At 40.9% G+C, this 22716-nt stretch overlaps 1 protein-coding gene and 1 long non-coding RNA gene across 2 annotated transcripts in view; one reads left to right on the forward strand and one right to left on the reverse strand.

Annotated features, from left to right (window-relative positions):
* Nucleotides 1–22716, reverse strand: part of dock3 (dedicator of cytokinesis 3) — a 576384-nt gene that overhangs the window by 533192 nt on the left and 20476 nt on the right. The gene's annotated exons all lie outside the window — the stretch shown is intronic.
* Nucleotides 355–14207, forward strand: LOC121706856. Its single transcript, XR_006031190.1, has 3 exons — nt 355–437; nt 2918–2922; nt 14194–14207. It is a non-coding gene; the product is annotated as an uncharacterized LOC121706856 (long non-coding RNA).

A 22716-nucleotide genomic window follows, 5' to 3' on the forward strand; every position in this document is an offset into this window, starting at 1 on the left:
GGCAATCACTTTTGATAATTAAAAGCTGCCAAAGAATTTGCCTCTAAATGGCTGTTACGCTATTAAGGGAAAACTGAACCGTGTTTGCGCTGCTGCGCTACCCGCCAAGTGCTGATTGTGGGTTGGGCAACGTCTATAAGGACGCCCTGTTTGACGTCTGGGCGCTCTCTCGCATTCACTTCCCATCCGCTCCCGTCGGCAGACGCAGGGCAGCTTTAGGTACCTCGCTGGCACGTCACGTTCTTTGTTTAGCCTTTTGTGTAGATTTAGTTATTTTGTTCCCCAAGCACGTTCCCCATATGGGATTGATCTTTGTTGTCTTTAGTTAATTCATATTTAGGTGGTATTTGGTGATGGGTTTTCACGTTATTTAGTTTAGGTTTAGTTCAGCACAGCAGTAAGCGGACCCGGAAGACTCACAACAAACCATGTTTTTTGTTTCTGGTCGGGAGTCAGGCAAGATCCATATTTCCCCTTAAGATATGTCTGGTCAGGGTTTCCTTTCTGTTCTGTTTTGGTTGCTTTAGTACCACCATGCTCCTTTTATGTCAAACCATTATCATTCATTAAATTAAGTTGTTATGCACCGTCACCGCTTCTCTATGGCCTTTGTATGTTATGTTGCACCATTTCATATCATTTGATGGTCTCGTAACAATGGCTATGATCTATGGGTAAGCATGGTGGTGTCCAGTAAGCGACCAACTATGGCAGCGATCCAACGTGTCCTCGTATTGAATCAAAGACGCCGGCCGCGGGGCCGTTTAGTCCATGTCGCTCCATAGCTCTTTTTTGTTGCTGTTGCACAAGTTATTCCGAAAGCTGTTCTCTCTGTTCATTGTAGATAGCCAGGTTACTTTTGATTGAAAACATTAACCAATGGCAATCAATACCGCATTAAACAGAAGTAACTGCAGCTGCTTGCCAATCAATTCTAATTGTAGGGTACCTTACCATTAATATAAAAGTGTACATCATTTTTAGAAGTTGTTAAACCCATGTCAAGAAGCGGCACAAGTGGCACAACGGGATAAGGAGGGTGGATGATTAGCGAGGGATAGGCCTACCCGGTTAGTCTACCCGTCACAACATATCGTGTGAACATATAGGCCTACTGACAATTTGATCATTTAATTAATAGTCTATATTTTACTGATAACTTAAACTCTGTTAAAATAAAAGTTACTAGAATAATTTGAGGAATGTTTCATTTGCATAGAACGTGTTGTCTTTCTTAACGCCGTCATGCACCTTCGCGTGAAGTGGAAAATCGATTCCTGAGCAATCGATACCAACTAATTCAGCACCTTCACTTGGGACCGCGCCTTTGTAACGTCGAACGTAAGAGGCAGCGTGTTAAGAAGCTTCCTAACGGCTCCCACACACAGCTGCGTGCATCGCGTTGCTGGAGACGCATCCCATTCACTTTAAATGGGCTCACGTGATCCGTTGCCGAACTGAATTGTGGGTCCGTCGCGTCTCGTTTCTCCCGCTGCTCGCGTTGAGTTCAGCTGTTGCTGCACCGACAGACGGCACCGGCCAATCAAGCCAATCTACGGACGGCACCAACCAATCACATTACGGTTTTACTTCAAGCCATTTGCATAGCTACCGTCGGGAACACCCATTGGAATGCGTTGACGGAACGCAGCTGTGTGTGGGAGCCGTAAGGGACACTTCGGGGAACACACTTAAGAACATAAACAACTTTGGTAAGATATATCTTTTGAGTCTTCTTAGCGCGCTAAGAGTGAGCATTATCGCGGAACCGGCCCCAGAACTATTCACAAGGTTTCTGGGCAGCATATTTATGTTCTGTTAGCAAGCGAACTTCTCATGACTACCGACAAAGTAGCCTACTGCCAGCTGACGAAGCTCTCATTTTAAAACATTACTGAGAGACAGGCACTGTACAATCAAGAAATCTTGCCACTGAATCCAAAACTCTGTTTAACATTATGTACAAAGCGTAGGCTACAGTGGACTAGCATGTTGCAGGGGCTGCTAAAAACACAGAGAAACGCACTGAAAACTCGGCCAATCACAGCCCTTGCTGTCGAATGCGCCGTCTGGTTCGACCGTGGAACGCCACAGCGGACTATGCTGCCCCCAAGCGGCTGCAGTTGTACTTACATTTCACCCAGCTGCGTGAATCACCTTGATCGTGAATGAAGTGTCAATTTTTAACTGGGACCCACTGATACCAGATTAGTAAACAGAATGTGCCTTTGGAACATTGGATGAATGGCAATGTAGATATTGCATTAAATATCAGCCTTTTCTTTCTACAACGGTCATTTACAACATTAATGATGAAAACAAGGACATTTCTATGTGACCACAAACTTTTGAACGGTAGTGTACGTAGTCCATTTACCTGCTAATTTTATCCTATCCACACTGGTTAAAGCTGCGATTGCAGGCTAACCTACATATAGTGGCAACTACTTAGCCTCACTGTCTGGACGTCTGTTTGTAGTGTTTATTACTTTTAAAGTTTTATAAGATACAATATTTTGCCAAAAGTATTCGGTCACCAGCCTTGACTCGTATATGAACTTAAGTGACATCCCATTCTTAATCCATAGGGTTTAATATGATGTCGGTCCACCCTTTGCAGCTATAGCAGCTTCAACTCTTCTGAGAAGGCTTTCCAGTTCAAGTATGTTTATGGGAATTTTTGACCATTCTTCCAGAAGCGCATTTGTGAGGTCACACACTGATGTTGGGCGAGAAGGCCTAGCTATTAATTGCTTGTTAATGGTTTAGTGTGCTGATACATGTGTGCTTATTACATTACATTACATTTGGCTGACTCGTTTTTAACCAAAGCGACTAACAACATGGTAACAGTTAAGTTTTAAAGCAATTCACTCAACAATTTTAGGACGATTTAAAAACGGTAGAGTACAGTAAGAATAAGTGCATCAGTGAGTGCTGTTTTTGAACAGTTGAGTGTCAGTTCAAGATGGCTGGTAAGTGCTAGCATCAGCAAGACTTGTTGTAAGTGGTGCTATGAGAGGAGATGTTCTCTAAAGAGCTGGGTCTTCAGGAGTTTTTTGAAAATGGAGAGGGATGTCCCTGCCCTTGTAGGAACTGGCAGTGTGTTCCACCAACGAGGAACAACAGATGAGAAAAGTTTGGATTGGCCTGAGCGTGCCGGTGGTAGAGCTAGACGTCGTTCGTCTGAGGAGCGCAGTGGTCTGGAGGTAGCGTATGTCTGTATGAGGGCATTCAAGTAGGTGGGAGCAGAACAGGAGACTACTTTGTAGGCAAACGTTAGAGCCTTGAATTTGATGCGGGCCGCCATAGGTAGCCAGTGTAGCTGGATGAGCAGCGGGGTAACATGGGCCCTTTTGGGTTGGTTGTAGACCAGGCGCGCCGCCGCGTTCTGGATAATCTGAAGGGGTTTCACTGCGCAGGCTGGGAGACCTGTCCGGAGGGCGTTGCAGTAGTCAAGTCGTGAGATGACTATTGCCTGAACCAGAAGTTGAGTAGCATCTTGAGTCAAGTAAGTCCTGATTTTCCGTATGTTGTAGAGTGTGAAACGGCATGACCGGGCGACTGAGGCCACATGATCTGAGAAGGTTAGTTTGTTGTCGAGAACAACTCTTAGATTTCTTGCAATCCTGGTAGGTGAAACAGATAGGAAGTCAAATTTGATGTTGATGTCGTGGTGTATGGTAGGTTTAGCTGGGAGGACCAGCAGTTCAGTCTTTGAGAGGTTCAGCTGGAGGTGGTGTGCCTTCATCCATGTAGCTTTGTCTGAGAGGCAATCCGAGATCCGTGCTGAAACCAAGGGGTCATCAGGTGGAAAGGACAGATAGAGCTGTGTGTCATCTGCATAGCAGTGGTATGAGAAGCCATGCGAACGGATAATCTGTCCCAAGGAGGTGGTGTAGATAGCAAAGAGAATGGGGGCCAGCACTGAGCCCTGGGGGACCCCTGTGGTGAGATAGTGAGGTGCAGATAGCTGACCAAGCCATGATGCGTTAAACGAGCGTCCTGTGAGGTAGGATTCAAACCAGGAGAGAGCAGAACCGGAGATTCCCATGTTAGAGAGTATAGAGAGGATGCAGTGATTAACCGTGTCAAAGGCAGCCGATAAGTCAAGCAGAATGAGTACTGATGACTGAGCGGTCGCCCTGGCTTCTTTTAAGGCTTCTGTTACAGACAGCAGAGCCGTTTCGGTAGAGTGGCCGCTTTTGAACCCAGACTGATTTGGATCCAGAAGGTTGTTCTGTGAAAGGAAGTCAGAGACCTGTTTGGAGACTGCTCGTTCAATGCCTTTGGAAATGAAAAGGCAGGAGTGAGACAGGGCGGTAGTTCTTGACTTGAGCAGGGTTGAGAGAAGTTTTCTTAAGTAACGGTGTTACCTGGGCGCGAATGCTGAAAAACATGTTCCAGCAGCCCCTAGAGGTTGTAGGAGTGTGGTATCTGAATTTGATGCATTGTGTGGGGGCATGTAGAGAATTGACTGCTGATTGCCGCCACTTTGTTTGTAAAAAATGAGGCAAGGGTATCCGCAGTAAGGCTGGATGGAGGAGGAGGCAGCTGAGGGTTGAGTAGCGATTTGAAGGTGGAGAAAAGTTTTCGAGTGTCTGTAGCGCTGTTGATTTTGTCATTGTAGAAAGCCGTCTTAGCAGCAGTGATGCTGGCTGAGAAGGAGGTTAGGAGTGTCTGGTAGTTTTTGAGGATATCAGTTAGTTTGCTTTTCCTCTCCGCGGCTCTGAGTTTGATGCGCTGCGATCGGAGGGTATCATTTAGCCATGGATGAGAGCGTTTGGATCGAGCTGGCCTTGTGGTAAGAGGGCACAGCTCGTCTAGACACGAGCTCAGTGTGGAGCAGAGCGAGTCTGTGGCCTCATTAACCTCCAGAGAAGAAAAGGTGTTGAGTGGAGGTACTGTAGACCGGAGGCAACCACCGAGAAAAAGTGGGTTGGAGACAGGTTCCGGATGTTGCGGCGGAACGTGATCATCGGCTGAGGAGCCGGAGGCTGTTCTGTCAGGCTGACGTTAAACTGGATGAAGAAGTGGTCAGAAAGATGGAGAGGCATCACCATGAGGGTGTCTGTGCTGTAATTCCGAGTGAGGATCAAGTCAAGCTCTTTGCCAGCTTTGTGAGTAGGTGGGCTTTGAACCAGTTTGAGGTCAAAAGAGTGGATCAGGGCCACAAGCTAACTTTAGCTAACATTAGCTAACATTAATATAATGGGTAACACTTTATTTGAAGGGGTCTACACAAGGGTGACATGTAACCGTCATAAGAATGTCATGACGCATGTCATGCACATTAATGACATAGTATTGATGTTTATGACTGTTGTCATTAAGTGTCATTCGGTTTTTGGAATGTCAAGTTGACATTGTTTGGGTGTCATCATTATAACAACTTGACATTAGGCAAGATGACATTATTTGAGGGTGTCTCTGTCATGACAACTTGACATTAGCCAAGAAAATGTAAACCGTTGTCATGACAACTTGACATTAGCCAAGAAAGAAATGCAAAATTGACATATGTGTTTGGCCTGACTCATCTTCTAGGTTCGTGAAGTGGTGGGCCGGAATAATTGATTGACACGACACCATTATAATTGTGTCATGAATACTTTCCTTGGCATGATATTGTCATGACAACTGACATATAACTGTGTTTGGCCTGACTTATCTTCTAGGTTTATGAAGTGATGAGCCTGAACAATTGGCTGTCATGACACCATTATAAATTAGATATACTCAACATATTGAAGGTGCATTGCAGATGTAACCCACTCGAAAATAGCCTACTAATAGGATTACATTATTCTAGTTTAATATCTAATTTCTTGATTACTTTTAGTTATGTTTTCCCTGCACACCGTATTTGTCCAGTAGGTGGCAGTGGTGGCGCTGCATAGAGGGGAAACAGCTACACTGATTCTTAGAGAAGACAGAAATCCCAAACAGCAGAAGGACAGCAGAACGATAGTGAGCTGAAGCCATATTTAGATTTAACATTAAAGAGCTAGTTAAAAGAGGTTTTCCCACCAAACCTACTTCTAAGGAAGGAATAACAGCAAAGGGTCGAAATTACGACAAGGAGTTTACTTAGTTGTATGAGTTTTTTTCCAGTGAGTGTTTTACACGTGTTCGTCATTTATGTTAGTAGCAGACATGGCGTGATGGATGTGTTTAATGAGTTAAGCACGTAAAAGTTTTATTTTGCTGTAACTCAGTTGTTTAATGCATTGTGTGGAAATGTATTGATGGTACTGCATAAGCTAAAAACCAATCGGAGTTGAACATGAGTTTAATGATTTGAAGTGCTATTTCATGCTATGTTGAAGCCATGTTAACAACGTGATATGCTAGTGCTGAAGTTTCATGTAGGCTATGTAGTGAATGTATAGATTAAAAATAAGAATAAGCTACTACAGTTCATGAATATGAGTTATATTTCCAGATCTGCTAAAATGTATTGAGAGAGTAATTGAATTGAATTGTTGCCCTGCTATGCAGGTTGTTTTTTTATTTTTACAACTAAAAGGGAAAAGAAAAGAGAAACAAGGTCATACTGTTTGATATTTGATGTTTAATAAATGCCGGCTATATGTTCTGGGTAAACTATTTTGGTACTTTCATTTGTCTACTCCTCTTGTGAAAAGTTCCTTAGAAAGGCAGCACTTCACTCTACATTAAAATAAGTGCCCCTTACACAGACAAATATGGCGTCTCAGGGGGAATCAAACCCCTCAGTCCCTCAAAACACACCTTAAAATGATTTGAATGATACTACTGGTTAAGAATCCGTCATCATAATGGTGTGTTGGGTAGACTCGTGCATGATTTGAAAAAGCTGCAGAAATGATGGCAATGAAATGGTGCTTAAAGACTAGTATGTGAATAGTTGAATGCATGTTCCACATGCAGTTAGGTTAGCTGGCATGGTAACATGTCCATGTATTATGGTTTTGCAAAATGTATTGCTGAAATAAACTCTAAAGTCATGACTGAGTATGGTATTTGTTGTCATTATAGTTGGGGGCCAAGCAGCGAAGCTGCAAAGGCACCCATTGAGTTACTAGCTTTTCCTATTATTGGGGGCCAAGCAGCGAAGCTGCGAAGGCACCCATTGTTTTTCTATTTGTTCTTATTATTATTATTGGGGGCCAAGCAGCGAAGCTGCGAAGGCACCCATTGTGTTTCTATGATTTCTTATTATTATTATTTAACATCTTTCCTCTGCCATTGAAGTCTATGGCAGCCCATAGAACCGTCTGGTAAAAAGTTGTGAAATTTGGCACACTGATTGGGGATAGTACATTGATTAATTTCACCAAGTTTCATGTCGGCACCTCGAGGGCTCTAGCGCCACCAACAGGCCAAATTTTGACGTGCGTTCATGCACGTAACTTTTGACCTGTTGACCCGATTTTGAAAAATGAGGTATCGTTGGAATCCTTGGACCAAGCCGAGTTCAACGCACCCTATGACGTCATTTTCCGCCATGATGGATTTTCCGCCATATTGGATTTTAGTGAAAGTGAAACTAAAACTTCACAGGTCACAAATTTTGTCCGATCGTCACCAAACTTGACACACATGCTCTTCAGACCAAGCCGCACAAAAGTTATCACTTTTCGTCTTCGGAACTCAAACCGTTTGACCGTAACAGCCAATCGAAATATGCGGCGAAGCCGCCAAACAGGAAGTGAGCTCATATCTCAGCAACCCATTCATCTATCATAACCAAACTTAGTACATGGACTCAGGACCCAATCAGGGGGACGCTCAAAAAATCTGGTGACCTTTGACCTCTAGGGGGCGCTGTAATTAAGAAACATGCCTTTTGGCCTGTAGCTGCTGTTTTGCTTAGAATTAAAATGCACTAGTGGTGTCTGGTAATACTGTTGGAGGTCCTTAGGCCGACCCAAGCCGACTTGTGATGTCATCGTAATTGATTCGGCCGCCATATTGGATTTAATCAAAAACACGTACACGTTTTTGCAGGTCACAAATTTCAGCGGATCCTCACCAAAATTGGCAGAGACCATCAACAGACCATGCCTGATGAGTGCATTGCTTTCTGGAACAATTGACAGAAGCATTGACCTGTACCAGCCAATCGAAATTTGCGGCGAAGCCACCAAACAGGAAGTGATTTCATATCTCAGCAACGCTTTCATGTATCAAAACCAAATTTAGTACATGTACCTCAGACCCCATCGGGAGGACGCTCAAGAAATTTGGTGACATTTGACCTCTAGGGGGCACCGTAATTGACAAAAATGCATTTTGGCCAGTAGTTGCTGATGCGCATTATTTTGAAATAGAAGTCAATGGCAGCCCATAGAACCGTCTGGTAAAAAGTTATAAAATGTTGCACACTAATTGGGGACAGTCCAATAATTCATTTCACCAAGTTTCATACCGGCACCTTGAGCGCTCTAGCGCCACCAACAGGCCAAATTTGGACTTGCGTTCACGCACGTAACTTCTGACCTGTTGACCCGATTGTCAAAAATGAGGTATCGTTGGAATCCTTGGACCAAGCCGAGTTCAACGCACCCTATGACGTCATTTTCCGCCATGATGGATTTTCCGCCATATTGTATTTTAGTGAAAGTGAAACTAAAACTTCACAGGTCACAAATTTTGTCCGATCGTCACCAAACTTGACACACATGCTCTTCAGACCAAGCCGCACAAAAGTTATTCCTTTTCGTCTTCGGAACTAAAACCGTTCGCGCGTAACAGCCAATCGAAATTTGCGGCGAAGCCGCCAAACAGGAAGTGAGCTCATATCTCAGCAACCCATTCATCTATCATAACCAAACTTAGTCCATGGACTCAGGACCGAATCCGGGGGACACTCAAGAAATCTGGTGACCTTTGACCTCTAGGGGGCGCTGTAATTAAGAAACATGCCTTTTGGCCTGTTGCAGCAGTTGTGCTTAGAATTAAAACCCATTAGTGGTGTCTGGTACTACTGTTGAAGGTCCTTAGGCCGACCCAAGCCAACTTGTGATGTCATCGTAATTGATTCGGCCGCCATATTGGATTTAATCAAAAACACGTACGAATTTTCGCAGGTCACAAATTTCAGCGGATCCTCACCAAAATTGGCAGAGAACATCTTCAGACCATGCCTTATCAGTGCATCACTTTTTGGAACGATTGACAGTAGCATTCGGCTGTAACAGCCAATCGAAACTTGCGGCGAAGCCGCCAAACAGGAAGTGAGCTCATATCTCAGCAACCCTGTCATGTATCATCACCAAACTTACTACATATATTCATGACCCCATTAGGAGGACGCTCAAGAAATTTGGTGACCTTTGACCTGTAGGGGGTGCTGCAATTAGCAATGTTGCATTTTGATCTGTAGTTGCGATGTGTTTTATCGATCTTTTATTTTTGGATGTGAAACAGATGACAACATATTCCATCCAGTCATTCTAATGCGTGCGTGGTAGGGCGGGGCGGGACGGGGTGGGATGGGCAGGGGTGATTAGGTGGGGGGGCTGGCTGGCGGAGGCGGTGGCAGTACTCAGCCCTGTTTCAGCCCTACAAAATCAGTTATGTTTGATGTGACACTTGTTGAAAGTGTTGATCGCGAGTGTCAGCTGAGTTCTATCTTGTCGCCGTGGCTACTCCGGCCTATACTGCTTGGCCCCCTCATTGCTGCTTGCAGCTATATTTATTATTATTATTATTATTATTATTCCGCCATTAAAGTCAATGGCAGCCCATAGAACCGTCTGGTGAAAAGTTGTGAAATTTGGCACACTGATTAGGGACAGTCCCATGATTAATGTCACCAAGTTTCATGATGGCACCTCAAGCACTCTAGCGCCACCAACAGGCCAAAGTTGGACTTGCGTTCACGCACGTAACTTCTGACCTGTTGACCCGATTGTCAAAAATGAGGTATCGTTGGAATCCTTGGACCAAGCCGAGTTCAACGCACCCTATGACGTCATTTTCCGCCATGATGGATTTTCCGCCATATTGGATTTTAGTGAAAGTGAAACTAAAACTTCACAGGTCACAAATTTTGTCCGATCGTCACCAAACTTGACACACATGATCTTCAGCCCAAGCCTCACAAAAGATACTCCTTTTCGTCTTCGGAACTCAAACCGTTCGCCCGTAACAGCCAATCGAAATATGCGGCGAAGCCGCCAAACAGGAAGTGAGCTCATATCTCAGCAACCCATTGACCTATCATAACCAAACTTAGTCCATGGACTCAGGACCCAATCTGGGAGACGCTCAAGAAATTTGGTGACCTTTGACCTCTAGGGGGCGCTGTAATTAAGAAACATGCCTTTTGGCCTGTAGCAGCAGTTGTGCTTAGAATTAAAACGCACTAGTGGTGTCTGGTAATACTGTTGGAGGTCCTTAGGCCAACCCAAGCCAACTTGTGATGTCATCGTAATTGATTCGGCCGCCATATTGGATTTAATCAAAAACACGTACGAATTTTCGCAGGTCACAAATTTCAGTGGATCCTCAACAAAATTGGCAGAGATCATCTTCAGACCATGCCTTATCAGTGCATTGCTTTCTGGAACAATTGACAGAAGCATTCGGCTGTAACAGCCAATCGAAATTTGCGGCAAAGCCGCCAAACAGGAAGTGAGCTCATATCTCAGCAACCCTTGCATGTATCAAAGCCAAACTGGGTGCATAGACTCAGGACCCAATCAGGGGGACACTCAATAAATCTGGTGACCTTTGACCTCTAGGGGGCGCTGTAATTAAGAAACATGCCTTTTGGCCTGTAGCTGCTGTTGTGTTTGGAATTAAAATGCACTAGTGGTGTCTGGTAACACTGTTGGAGGTCCTTAGGCCGACCCAAGTGAACTTGTGATGTCATCGTAATTGATTCGGCCGCCATATTGGATTTAATCAAAAACACGTACAAGTTTTCACAGGTCACAAATTTCAGCGGATTCTCACCAAAATTGGCAGAGACCATCTTCAGACCATAATCTATCAATATATTGCTTTCTGGAACAATTGGCAAAAGCATTCGCTTGTAACAGTCAATCAAAATTGGTGGCGAAGCCGCCAAACAGGAAGTGAGCTCATATCTCAACAACCCTGCCATGTATCATAACCAAACTTACTATATGGATTCATGACCCCATTAGGAGGACGCTCAAAAAATTTGGTGACCTTTGACCTGTAGGAGGTGCTGCAATTAGCAATATTGCATTTTGATGTGTAGTTGCTGATGTGTTTTATCAATCTTTTATTTTTTGATGTGAAACTGATGACAACATGTTCCATCCAGTTAATTCTAATGCGTGCGTGCAAGGGCATGGCAGGATGGGGTGGGACGGGCTGGGGTGATTAGGTGGGGGGGCTGGCTGGCGGAGGCGTGGCAATACTCAGCCCTGTTTCAGCCCTGTTGATCACGGGTGTCTGCTGAGTTCTATCTTGTCGCCGTAGCTACTCCGGCCTATTCTGCTTGGCCCCCTCATTGCTGCTTGCAGCTATATTTATTATTATACTTCCGTCATTGGAGTCTATGGCAGCCCATAGAACGCCTGGCTGAAAAGTGCAGATTTTTTGGCAGAAAGTTTCGGGACACTCCACTGACCACACACTCATTTACAGACCTCTAAACCCAGCCATCTAGCGCCACCAACAGGTCAAAATCTGGCCGAAAATTGAACCGCTGGGTCTAAAGTTATGAAATTTGGCACACTGATTCAGCACTGTCCCATGATCACTCTCACCAATTTCCAGAACTCTATGCCCAACACTCTAGCGCCACCAATGGGTCGAACCTGGATTGCATTCACGCATGTGACCATTGAATGGTGCGTCTGATTTTCACATATCAGGCACCGTTGGAATCCTTAGACCGACATAAGTTCAATGACCCCTATTACGTCACTTTTCGCCATATTGGACCTCCGCCATATTGGATTTAGTCCAAACTCTACGAAAAGTTTCAGCGGTTACAAATTTCATCCGATTTTCACAGAACTTGGCGGAGATTATCTTCAGACCGAGCCGCACAAACGATACTTGTCAGATTTTTTATTTTCAAGTTTGTTTGCCCGTGACAGCCAATCACACATGGCGACGATGCCGCCTAACAGGAAGTGGGCTAACATCTCGGCTACGCTTTAATGTATGAAGTCCAAACTTGGTACAGGGACTTGGTATCTGATTTTGAGGACACAGTAGGAAATTGGCATCATTTGGCCTCTATAGGGGGCGCTGTAATACAGGAAGTGGGCTCATATCTCAGCAACTCTTCGTTGTATGAAGTCCAAACTTGATACATGGATACGTGTTACCATATAATGTTATAAATGTTATAAATGTGATGGCTATTTAGATTTGAGTTAAAATGCTCAATTTTGACTGGATATTTCAGTCAGGTAGTTGGGTGATTTTTAACATTATTACACTCTAAAATCTTGAAAAGCGTAGAAATCCATACCAAAAGAGTGGAAGTTATTACAGTCACAAGGGGGGGGTGTCAAACTTTGGACAAACATCAGCCATTCTAAAATATTTGAAAGCAACAGTAACCAAGATACACAGGACTTGAAAACTGATACATGTGTCAACCACAATTAGCATTTTCTCAAAAATGCTGCATTTAATTCTATTGCCTTCTATTATATTTCAGTCTCTTGGAGCCATTACTGTCTTGAGTTTGTGTACCTCATTAGTTATTTCACGCAGAGGTTAAAGCTTTAATAGCAAGGCTGGTTTACAAAATAAGTACCGATAACTAAAGCTGATTTAGGGAAAGTTTATAATTGATCATTTTTATAGTGTTTACCAAATAAATACAGATACTTTTTTATTTTTACAATCACCAATTCTAAACATGGATGTAACACTGTGTTCCATGTGATTCAGTCGGGAAATATTTGTGTCCTGTCCCATCTTTAACCTGTCCCAGCCACATATGGTTTCGATTTCTTTAAAGGGATATGCTGTAAGTATAATCACCAGAAACAACAGGTTTGAAGATTAACAAAATGATCTCTTAAATGATACATTATGTGCATTACTAACAAAGTAGAAAGTGACATCAGTGACCGCAATCTAGCAGTGGAAAATGGCAGAAATAGAAATACCAGGTTGCCAAGAGAACAAAAGATATTTGGTCACTGTCAGGCAGAGAAGGTTGAAGTAGAAAAACACTTTCTCTTACTTTTTTCTCTTTCTGAGTGAAAAAAACAAGTAATTAGTAATTCTTCTATGCTATTCTATTCTATTTATATTGGTTGATAATCAGTTGGTATTATCTTTTTCTCTAAATGTTAGAACAATATCCCAAATTTTGTCCATACTTCTTGGAGGGCCCTCCATACAGCACAATAGCAGCAAAATACATTTTCTGAGGGAAAATAGTTTACTCAAAAGATAACATTTGTCATACACATAAACGCATGCATGCGCACACACATGTACCTTTCTGATACTGTTGCTACTGTTGTTTAATATAATGTAGGGATGTAGCGATTACCGGTATAATGGTAAACCGTGATAAAAATGTTGACGAAACAATTACCGTTTTCTTTTCAAATATCATAATTATCATGGTTGATTACTACGGTGTGGAAACCGTGTGAAATCCTTCCCAGCTTCATCCGAGCCTGCTTTTGACATACAGTAGGCCTGGTACAATGAAACAAAACTGGTACCCTACTGATTCTATTGTCTAATTGATGGTTTTAACTGCGATTCGGATTAGGCTACACCTGATTTTAAAAGGCTGAACATTTTCACCACAAAACGTGCACTGTATTATGTAGCCACTCTACGTCTTTTTATGTTCACGTCCACATTTCAGTTTTTCTCAATAGTTTACACACAAAAATTGGTACTTGAGACACAATGACCGCAACATGTAACTCATGCACCAACCCTCTGAACCAATTTTGCTAAACTACAAGCACAATTCCTGCTTTACACTGAAATTGCAGTTCTAAAACACTTTTTTCACAACACTACACACAATTATCTGCATTTGGCACAATTTTCATAAAGAAAATCTCTTGTTTTCACAAGGAACACATTGCCATTCAAGTTAATTGCCCTACTATGCACACTGACTCACATGGGCAAACACCTGTCACACAGTTTTACAATTAACAATCAGAGCTTTAGCATAATGCTTGTGATGTGGATGAGGTGCTGTGGCCAGACCGAACAGAAGAGAGGATGCAGCACATTTTTTATTTTTGGGATGTACATGTTGGTTGGGATGTACACTGTGTACATTGTTTGTGGGGTAAAATAAAATATATTTGTTACAGTGTATTTGTGTGCTCCGAGTATAAAAACAATTTGTCAAATATTTTACAACACGCTTGTATGTACTGTCTGTAGTAAGTGTAACACAGAACAAAAAAAGGCCTAAGTAATTATGATGAATGGAGAAGAAGTGTTTTCCATTCATCATAGTGTGTTACATTGAGCATGTCAGTGTTCAACTGGTTCTTATAAATGTCTATTCATATGATGGTTTGTGTGTGTCATTTGAAAACAAAATACCATTTTGAGAAGAAATAACATTGTTTTGAATGTAAAGTTTCATTTTGCAGGAGAATTGAGGGGTTTTGCCCATTGTGTGTGTGTGTGTTGTTTGATGTGTGTAGAGTTCTGAGAGTATGAGGCATACTTTCATAAAATGTGTGTAAACAATCGAGAAAAACTGTAATTGAAATCCTTGTTTCTAATACTATCACATTATGTAAGCAAGTATTCTTTCCATTGATTTACCAGTAGAACAGTAATTCCTGAAGTAGTTGGTAAACAATTGATTTAGCCCTATACATCATATTCACTTCATAAATCTGCATGTCTCCTACTAAGCAATATTATGGGTATTTGTATCTGATCCATTTCTTTAAACCCACCAAGAAAACACATTTTCACAACACATTTATCTTGAAGAGAGAAGTGTGCATTTGTCTTTTGTCTCTTTCAAGGCAGACAATCATACAAATGAGGCCCACAGTATTAGTATCCAGATGGTGACTGCTTGCTGAAACTGGACCAGTAGGCTAAGCCACCATTACACAAGATTAGTCACTGTAATCGCTTCTCTTTCAGGGGTAAAAATGCATGGCAGGAATCAGTGCACACAGATTGCCAGGGCTATCAATATGGTGTAAGGACAAACACATTTCATAATGTATTTCAGAGTTCAAATAATAAAACAGTTCTATAATAATATTTGTAGTTGCAATTTACTGTTGTTGTATTAAGTTATAGGTTCTATAATGGTTTACTGCCATAATTAATATTGTTCTTCATTATATGCATTGATAAAAATGTACAAGTTGCTCTGTATAGAATTAGTATTTTTCTCAGCAATGATGAATGCTAACAAATGAAAACACATAGAATATATTGTATGCTAAGCTTTACCCAATGATGGGGAAAAAAATGGTTTGATAACTTAATCTGTATTCCATCTTCATATATTTAGCTTAACATTTTAAGTACAACTTTGGAACTCCATATTTGTACTATTTATTTTCTTTTCAACCAAATAGATGTCTACTCCACTGGGAAATGGGAAATGACAAAGCCAACTGAAATTCACTATACACTCACCATCTAACGCAGAGTGTAGAAAATGTGCCCTGTGTTTGTACAATATGCCTAAGTAGTGTCTAGGTATACAGTGGTTAAACCCTTTTCTTCATTAAAACCAATTCACTTCATAAGGATGTTGTTCTTTTAAGGACATTCTAAATGGAAAGACAAATGTACTTGAAGCTGTGAGTATTGAGCAGACATTGACAATATATATAATTTAGCAACTAGCATTTCATAGCACAACATTTTACATCAGAGACTATTTGTGTTTAATGACTTGCTGAAGCTAGACCATCTGACTCTCACCATCATATGTACCACATGGTCAGATGGTGGATGCCATATCTGAAATGCAAGTGTGCTACTTATTCCTACACTAATCCCAACAAGTGATTTAGACAAAGACTCAAAACCACAATATACTGTTGGGGCAGAGCACCATCATGAAGAGGCTGCAGTGGGTCATAAATTGATCAGTAAATGTTTTCTTAGATATACAGACTTAGGCATTATCCACAGCATTATAATGACCTTCTGTACAACCTGATGGTACTGCCATACTGCTGCAACCTCTCATAAAAAGGAGGTTGTTCAGTTGATAATGACAGCAAGAGAATGATGGGTAGATTTTTTTTTTTTTTTTAAGTTGTTTGTTGGTGCGCACATCCAAGGTGCTGGACAAAAAGTGCTAGGCTATAAAATGGAAAAAGGGTGGAATGTCCGCATAGCATATAGCATATGTGTCTGTGGAATGTGGAAATTGTCAGCAATGTAACTTCACATACAAGACACACACATTCAATCACCCACCCACAGGAAAGAAGTACAAAATTAAGGGCATAATTTCGTGTCAAACAAAAAATGTAGTATATATGCTGTTATGCCCCTGTGGATTGGCCTATGTGGGTAGAAGCAAAACCAGGATAACAGAACATAGATCCGCAATTCGTAATCAGGATATGAAAAGTTCAGTGGCAGTCCACTTTAAAGAGGCTCGACATAATGTGGCTGCTCTAAAATACATCGGAATAGAATCTATTAAAGTCCCCGGAGGGGGGGGGCATATTGACTCTCTCTACTTCTTAAACGTGAACTGTACTGGATTTATACACTGGACACGATGTCACCTAAAGCAGGGGTCTCAAACACCCGGCCCGCGGGCCAAATCCGGCCCGTGTCCTGCCCAATTCCGGCCCGCGACGTATGTCAAAATAATAATGTAATCCGGCCCTTGAGGCTATTTTTAATTGCGACAAACAACGATACTGATTAAAGTAGACGATAGATCCAAGTATGGTGACATCTCAATTGTAGCCTACTCGATCTGCTCCACTATGTGCTAGACATCCAGAGCTTGATTAAAACCCAAAATCGCTGCGCAAAGTTTCCAGAAATACTTGTATTACACGCGAGAAACACAAAGACGTGCATTTGTAATGACGCGGAAGCGATGCAGGCCATAGTTTTGCACAAATTGAAGCAGAAATGTGATGAAGTCTTAGGTAGGCTATGTTATTCACCTATTCTGATTCTGAAGGAGAATATCCTTTTGTAGATTATGATCGATCGTCTATTGACAGTGATAGTCACAGTGCGTCTGTGAGTGGAGGTGCGTCTTTGCGTGTATACGACGGTGTCCACTAAGCATACCATGCTTATTTCGACCCTCTGCCCAACATAGCTTGGAGGTTGCAGTGGTAATCGTGTCCGTAATGGAAGTGGTACAGACAGCAGGGCTAGTAAAAACAGGGCTCTAAAGAACTACAAAGTCACCCGCAATATGATGCGAACTTCTGCTCAGATTACCCGCGATAGGAACTGATTTGACCAGAATACTTTATTGTAGGCCTTGTGGTTTAGTAATACATCACTAAACCATATACATCTTAGGTGTTTTCCTGTTCATTTGTTATGTGGGTAATATGAAAAAAAGGAAAGTAAACCTGCTCAAATATGTTCATCCAGTATTTACTGAAAGGTGCATAATTTGAGGTGCTTGCCATCCAGTGATGGGTACATTTACCCCCTTCATAAACTTTTGTTTATACTCAAAGATTTTTATATTTACAGTAGGACTTTATCTCTGACCACTTTCAAGCCATGGCCTTTTGAAATTTTTATATAAAAATCCAATGGTGTTGCTTTCTTAACCCTGACGCCTAGTTTGCCAGGTTTAAAAAAGTTATGAGAGGAAAATATTTTTATTTGGTGTGAAACACACACACATACCCGTTTTTATGCTTTTTGTTTGTTTTATAATTTGTATTAATATTTATTTTATCAATATTTTATTTATAAGCTAAGGTTGCTAGCACAGCAGATAAAAACACTTGCACTTTCTGTTTCCAGTTTTGTGTGGTATTTGAAAAAAAGAACATTGCATTTTCAGAAATAGCCGGCCCTCCAATCAGATGACGTTGGCAGAAGTGGCCCCCAGCTCATTTGAGTTTGAGACCCCTGACCTAAAGGGTTAAATGAAGACTTCAGTATTAGGCCCTTTCTGTAACTGACCTGACTGTGTGATGGTGTGTCATGACTTGACTGTGTGAACTGTTATCTGGCTTTTGTACTTGTTTAAATATGGCGACAGTCTGTCTGATATTCAAGTCTGATGAAGAGCGTAAGCTTGAAATGTAACACTGGTAAATAGTCGTTAAAAAATCCTGATGGGAGCAAATGTGCGGACATTCCACCCTTTTTCCATTTTATAGATTTTTTTAACATTCTTTTTATTTCAGTACAGTTTGGACAGTACATCTTGAACATATCTGAGACATTTTTTACATTGAATGTAGTAACTGACATATAATAAAAAAAAATACACAAGAATAAGACAAAAAGGAACAGTGTTTGTATAATATATAGTGGTACGGAGGAAGTTGGGAGATGTCTCAATGCACATTATATCACATCTAGAACATAGACTTCTCAGAAAAATATATTTTAGGGTAATTAATCTGTTTTCCTTAATGATACCAGAACTATAATTATCGGACATGCCATGATAATTCAATTCTAAAGAGAATGCATGTAGATGTAGATCTTGCATAACTATTAGGCCTAAATTCTGTTTTGTCTGGAACTAGATTTGTTTTCTGAACATTCTAGTACAAATATAAACTGCCAACTTTAGAGTGTGTTGGTCAGTGTTGCCAGATTTGGCTTCTTTTGACTTCGTCAGGCGGGGCAAAATAAGCTTTAGGCGGGCAAATAAAATTTTGAGTTGAATGGTTCTCTATAACAAAATATTTTGAGGGCTGATTTGTGAAGATAATATCCAGAATTGAGCTGCGTGTTTTGCTAATTCATGTCGGATCCTTGATTTATTGATAGAGTCAGAATTTCATTGCAGTGGTTTTCAAAGATTTTGATGAGCCATCATTCCAGTCAAGGTTGATATCACCCAAAATTACAAGCTCCTTTGATGTAAGATTTAATTATGATTTAATTATGTCAGAGATCTGAGATAGATAGGCACTTACACTGACATTAGGAGGCTTGTAGGAGACAATAATGATAATTGCGTGTTGGGGTATAAAATGTACTACCAGTTTTAAAGCAACACCAAAGCACTTTCCCTCTGTCGCATTCACGCTATTTGTTTATCCAGCACCGGCATTGCAAATAACAATGCCCACAGACAAGGTAGAATATGTTGCATGATTTATGAAAGTACGATGTATTGCGACATCAAACGCAAGTCAAATTTGTAGTTTCTTATGTCTCATTCCATTGAACTACAGATCCACTACCCGATCTGGCAAACTTACATAGTGCGGTTATAGCCGATAGAGGGCTGCGAAGCAAATGCAGAAGTGCCGTTCACCCTGTTACAAGTTGATGAATCACTGAAACGATTTTGGAAACATTATTTTAAGGTACAAAAAACTCTTTGGTGTTGCTTTATTAATGTTTCAATTTCAGTTTCAAATTTTGATATTGAATGCGCACATATTTCTGACTAATATGGAAGGCCACTCCACCGCCGGTCTTAACAGTGCTGCTTTTCAATACAGTTCATCATTTTCAATGGAAAGAAAAGAATCAGGAATACTGGGAGTTAACCATGATTCTGAGATTGTCATTACAACTAGGGCTGTCAGCTGAATACAAAAAAATTAACTAATTAATTACATACTCTGTTTTTGATTAATTACATAGATCCATTTTTGCTATGAATGTATTTCAAAAATATTTCAATTAAAATTTTGGCAGATAAGAACAGTAAGTTTGCAAAGTTAACGTTGACAAGGCTGCCGGCTAGCGCTATTTATTATCATCAAGGGGTGTGCTAATTTGTACTTTCCGGTTTGCTTGCATTAGGGTGATACTTCAGACTTGACAAACTCCTATGGTACGGAAATTCCTTTCTGCAGAAATCACAGAGAACATGCTCCTGTCGACAGTTCCATCTGGGCGTTTTTTTTAAACGTAGGCTAAATGCAGTGCTTTCTCGTCTGCCTCCTTCAGTCACTGTAGCCAGACCTGCACTGGGTTAAAGGTCACTATGAAATGTGATTTATTTTTTAACACATTTTTTTTCTGTAATTAATTTATCGAAATTAACACATTATTTTGACAGCCCTAAAAACAATGTAGGCCTACATTATATTTGAACCAAGCAGGGGCGCAGTTACCCATTTTTTGAGGGGTATGCAACAACAATATTTTGCGCCCCCCCCCCCCCCAAAAAAAAAAACACAAACACAAACAACTAGACAACAAGTAAACAAAAGGCCAATCATTTGTTTGCCGTTAAAAGTGCAGTATGAGCATGGTAGCCACCTAGCTATCTGAATGGAATAAGCTATGTTTCAATCGGCATATGCTTAGCAAACGCTAGTCTGTTAACATAAATATTTGCAAGCCTCCAAGCACAGACGTCACACTTTAAATCCTACCTGTTGTCTTTCACCATCCACTTATTTAACTGCTGTCGCATCCCTTGACATGCCATCTCCTTTTCTCTCTGTCATTTTCTATTTTAAGCCACCGATAGCTTTTTTGCTGTATCTTTTTCCATAGACAGCAACTCACTACTTGTAGGCCTACCTGCTCGCTCAGTGCTCACGGCGCCCCCACTCCCTCTTCTATGTCAAAATTCTATGATGGAATCTTATGAGATAGGGCGCCTACTCTAGCCTGTTAGTTCTCTAAAATGTTATATAACATTGACAAAATGTTGAAATGGTACAACAGTAGCTACATATAGAAAATAGCAAATAAATATATATATTATTATTTTTTTTTTTTACCATCGCTTTGGCGCCCCCGTGGTGTTGCGCCCCTATGCGCCGCATATAGCGCATACCCACTTTTTGCGCCACTGGAACCAAGGACCAAACGAAACATGACAGAGAGGTAGCTCACCGCTACCTTCAGTATTCTCAGAGAAACTCCACACAAGGTTTCATTTTTGTTAGGGGGACAGGGTGCCCCCAGTTTGTTTGTTTCCAGTTTCTGGAGCCTGGGCTGCCTACAGAGACCATTTTTTTTTATACTGTAATCACGGAATGGGCAGCTAGCGGTCGTGAGGAGATGATTGCTGAATGTGACAAAACATTTTATGGGCTTGAAATCGAGTACAATTGCTGACTGCACCTTTAATGACATAGGCCACATTCAACCTGTGAGCTAAACTTTTACACTTATCTATCTAATGTCACATTTTATTGGTCGTGTGTCAGTGTGCCTGTCACTTTAAATATGTGACAAAGTAATTGGATTTCCGAGGAAGGCTTGCTTGAATCTTAGTTTTGGGCTACTGATATGTGGATGCAATTCAATGTTTTCTATGTCATTAGTTAAAGGTTAAAAAACCTAACAACTCAAAGAAAATCTATCTTGGACTTTTGTGATTTTGGTGAGCACTACACAAACTCCTGTTCAACATGCACTTAGTTCTTTAATGCTTATGGTTTGTATAATATTGTTTTATTTCCATTAGGCTGTTGATTAATTTGACATTATTGTTTATTATTGATATTCTCCTTAATATAGTTTTACCATGTCATTGTATTTTATATTATTGATTGAATGGACATTATTGTTTATTATTGCTTTTTCCCTCATTTTCATTGCTTATTTTATGGAGGCTATTGATTGAATTGACATTGTTGTTTATTATTGCTATTCTCCTTATTATAGTTTGACCAACATTCTAATCTGTTCCCTGTTATATTTTAAATATTATGTTGTTTTTGTATTTGTGTGTCGCTTTGGACAAAGGCGTCTGCAAAATCCCATAACCATAACCATAATCATAACCATAACAAATAACAAGCAGGCATGATGTGAGCTTACTGTAGGCCTTAATTTCACAGCCTATTATTATTTGCTGACATCATTTTCACTTATAACAAGGTCAAAACGGTGCAAATAAAAAAGTGCAAAATGTCTTGTTATAAGCAAATATTAGAAAAATAAGTATCTATTCCCTTGATTAAAGCTTATTTATCTCACTTAGATTTTGAATTTTAGGATTTTTTGCATTGTATTTACTTTGTATTCTTGATGTAGGCTAAAGATAACTTTGGCAGAAATATACTGTAGGTAGCGGGAAGATATGTCAAGGCGGGGGCCTCTCCGGTGAAGTAAAATTTAATATATATATAATATTTAATATATATAATATTTAATAATCAGATGCAACCAGTGTTAAATTCTGATCTATCTGTCTTTTATTAATTAACGTCGGCCTGACTCAGCCCACTTTGTGTGTCTGACTTTGCTCTGGCCACAGTGCACATGCACTGTCAGCAAAATACGCTGTCAAACTCCTACATTTTATAGTCTTTCACTCTGCCTAAGTAGGTCTGGCACAGTTAGTTCATATTGAATCGAAGCCATTCATTTACCCTGAAAAGGGACATGTCCATTAGAGTGGCATGACGTTGCTGTTATGAATATCGGCACACCTCTGTGGCTGTTATCCCTTATGTAACTAGATGTACCGCAGAACGGTACAAAATATGACCGCCGCCCAGTCCAGCACATTTTTTTCCACAAAAATAAGTCACGTTTGTCAAATTGTGTTCATTTCCTACTTTGTTCCTTTTTCTGTGTTTGTAATTGAGTGTGTGCAGAGTGTGTGGTTGTTTTTGAGTATACACTGCATGAAAAGTAAGATTTTCGTCAGTATGA

Source organism: Alosa sapidissima, chromosome 4, assembly GCF_018492685.1.
Source record: "Alosa sapidissima isolate fAloSap1 chromosome 4, fAloSap1.pri, whole genome shotgun sequence".
NCBI classification, from domain to species: domain Eukaryota; kingdom Metazoa; phylum Chordata; class Actinopteri; order Clupeiformes; family Clupeidae; genus Alosa; species Alosa sapidissima.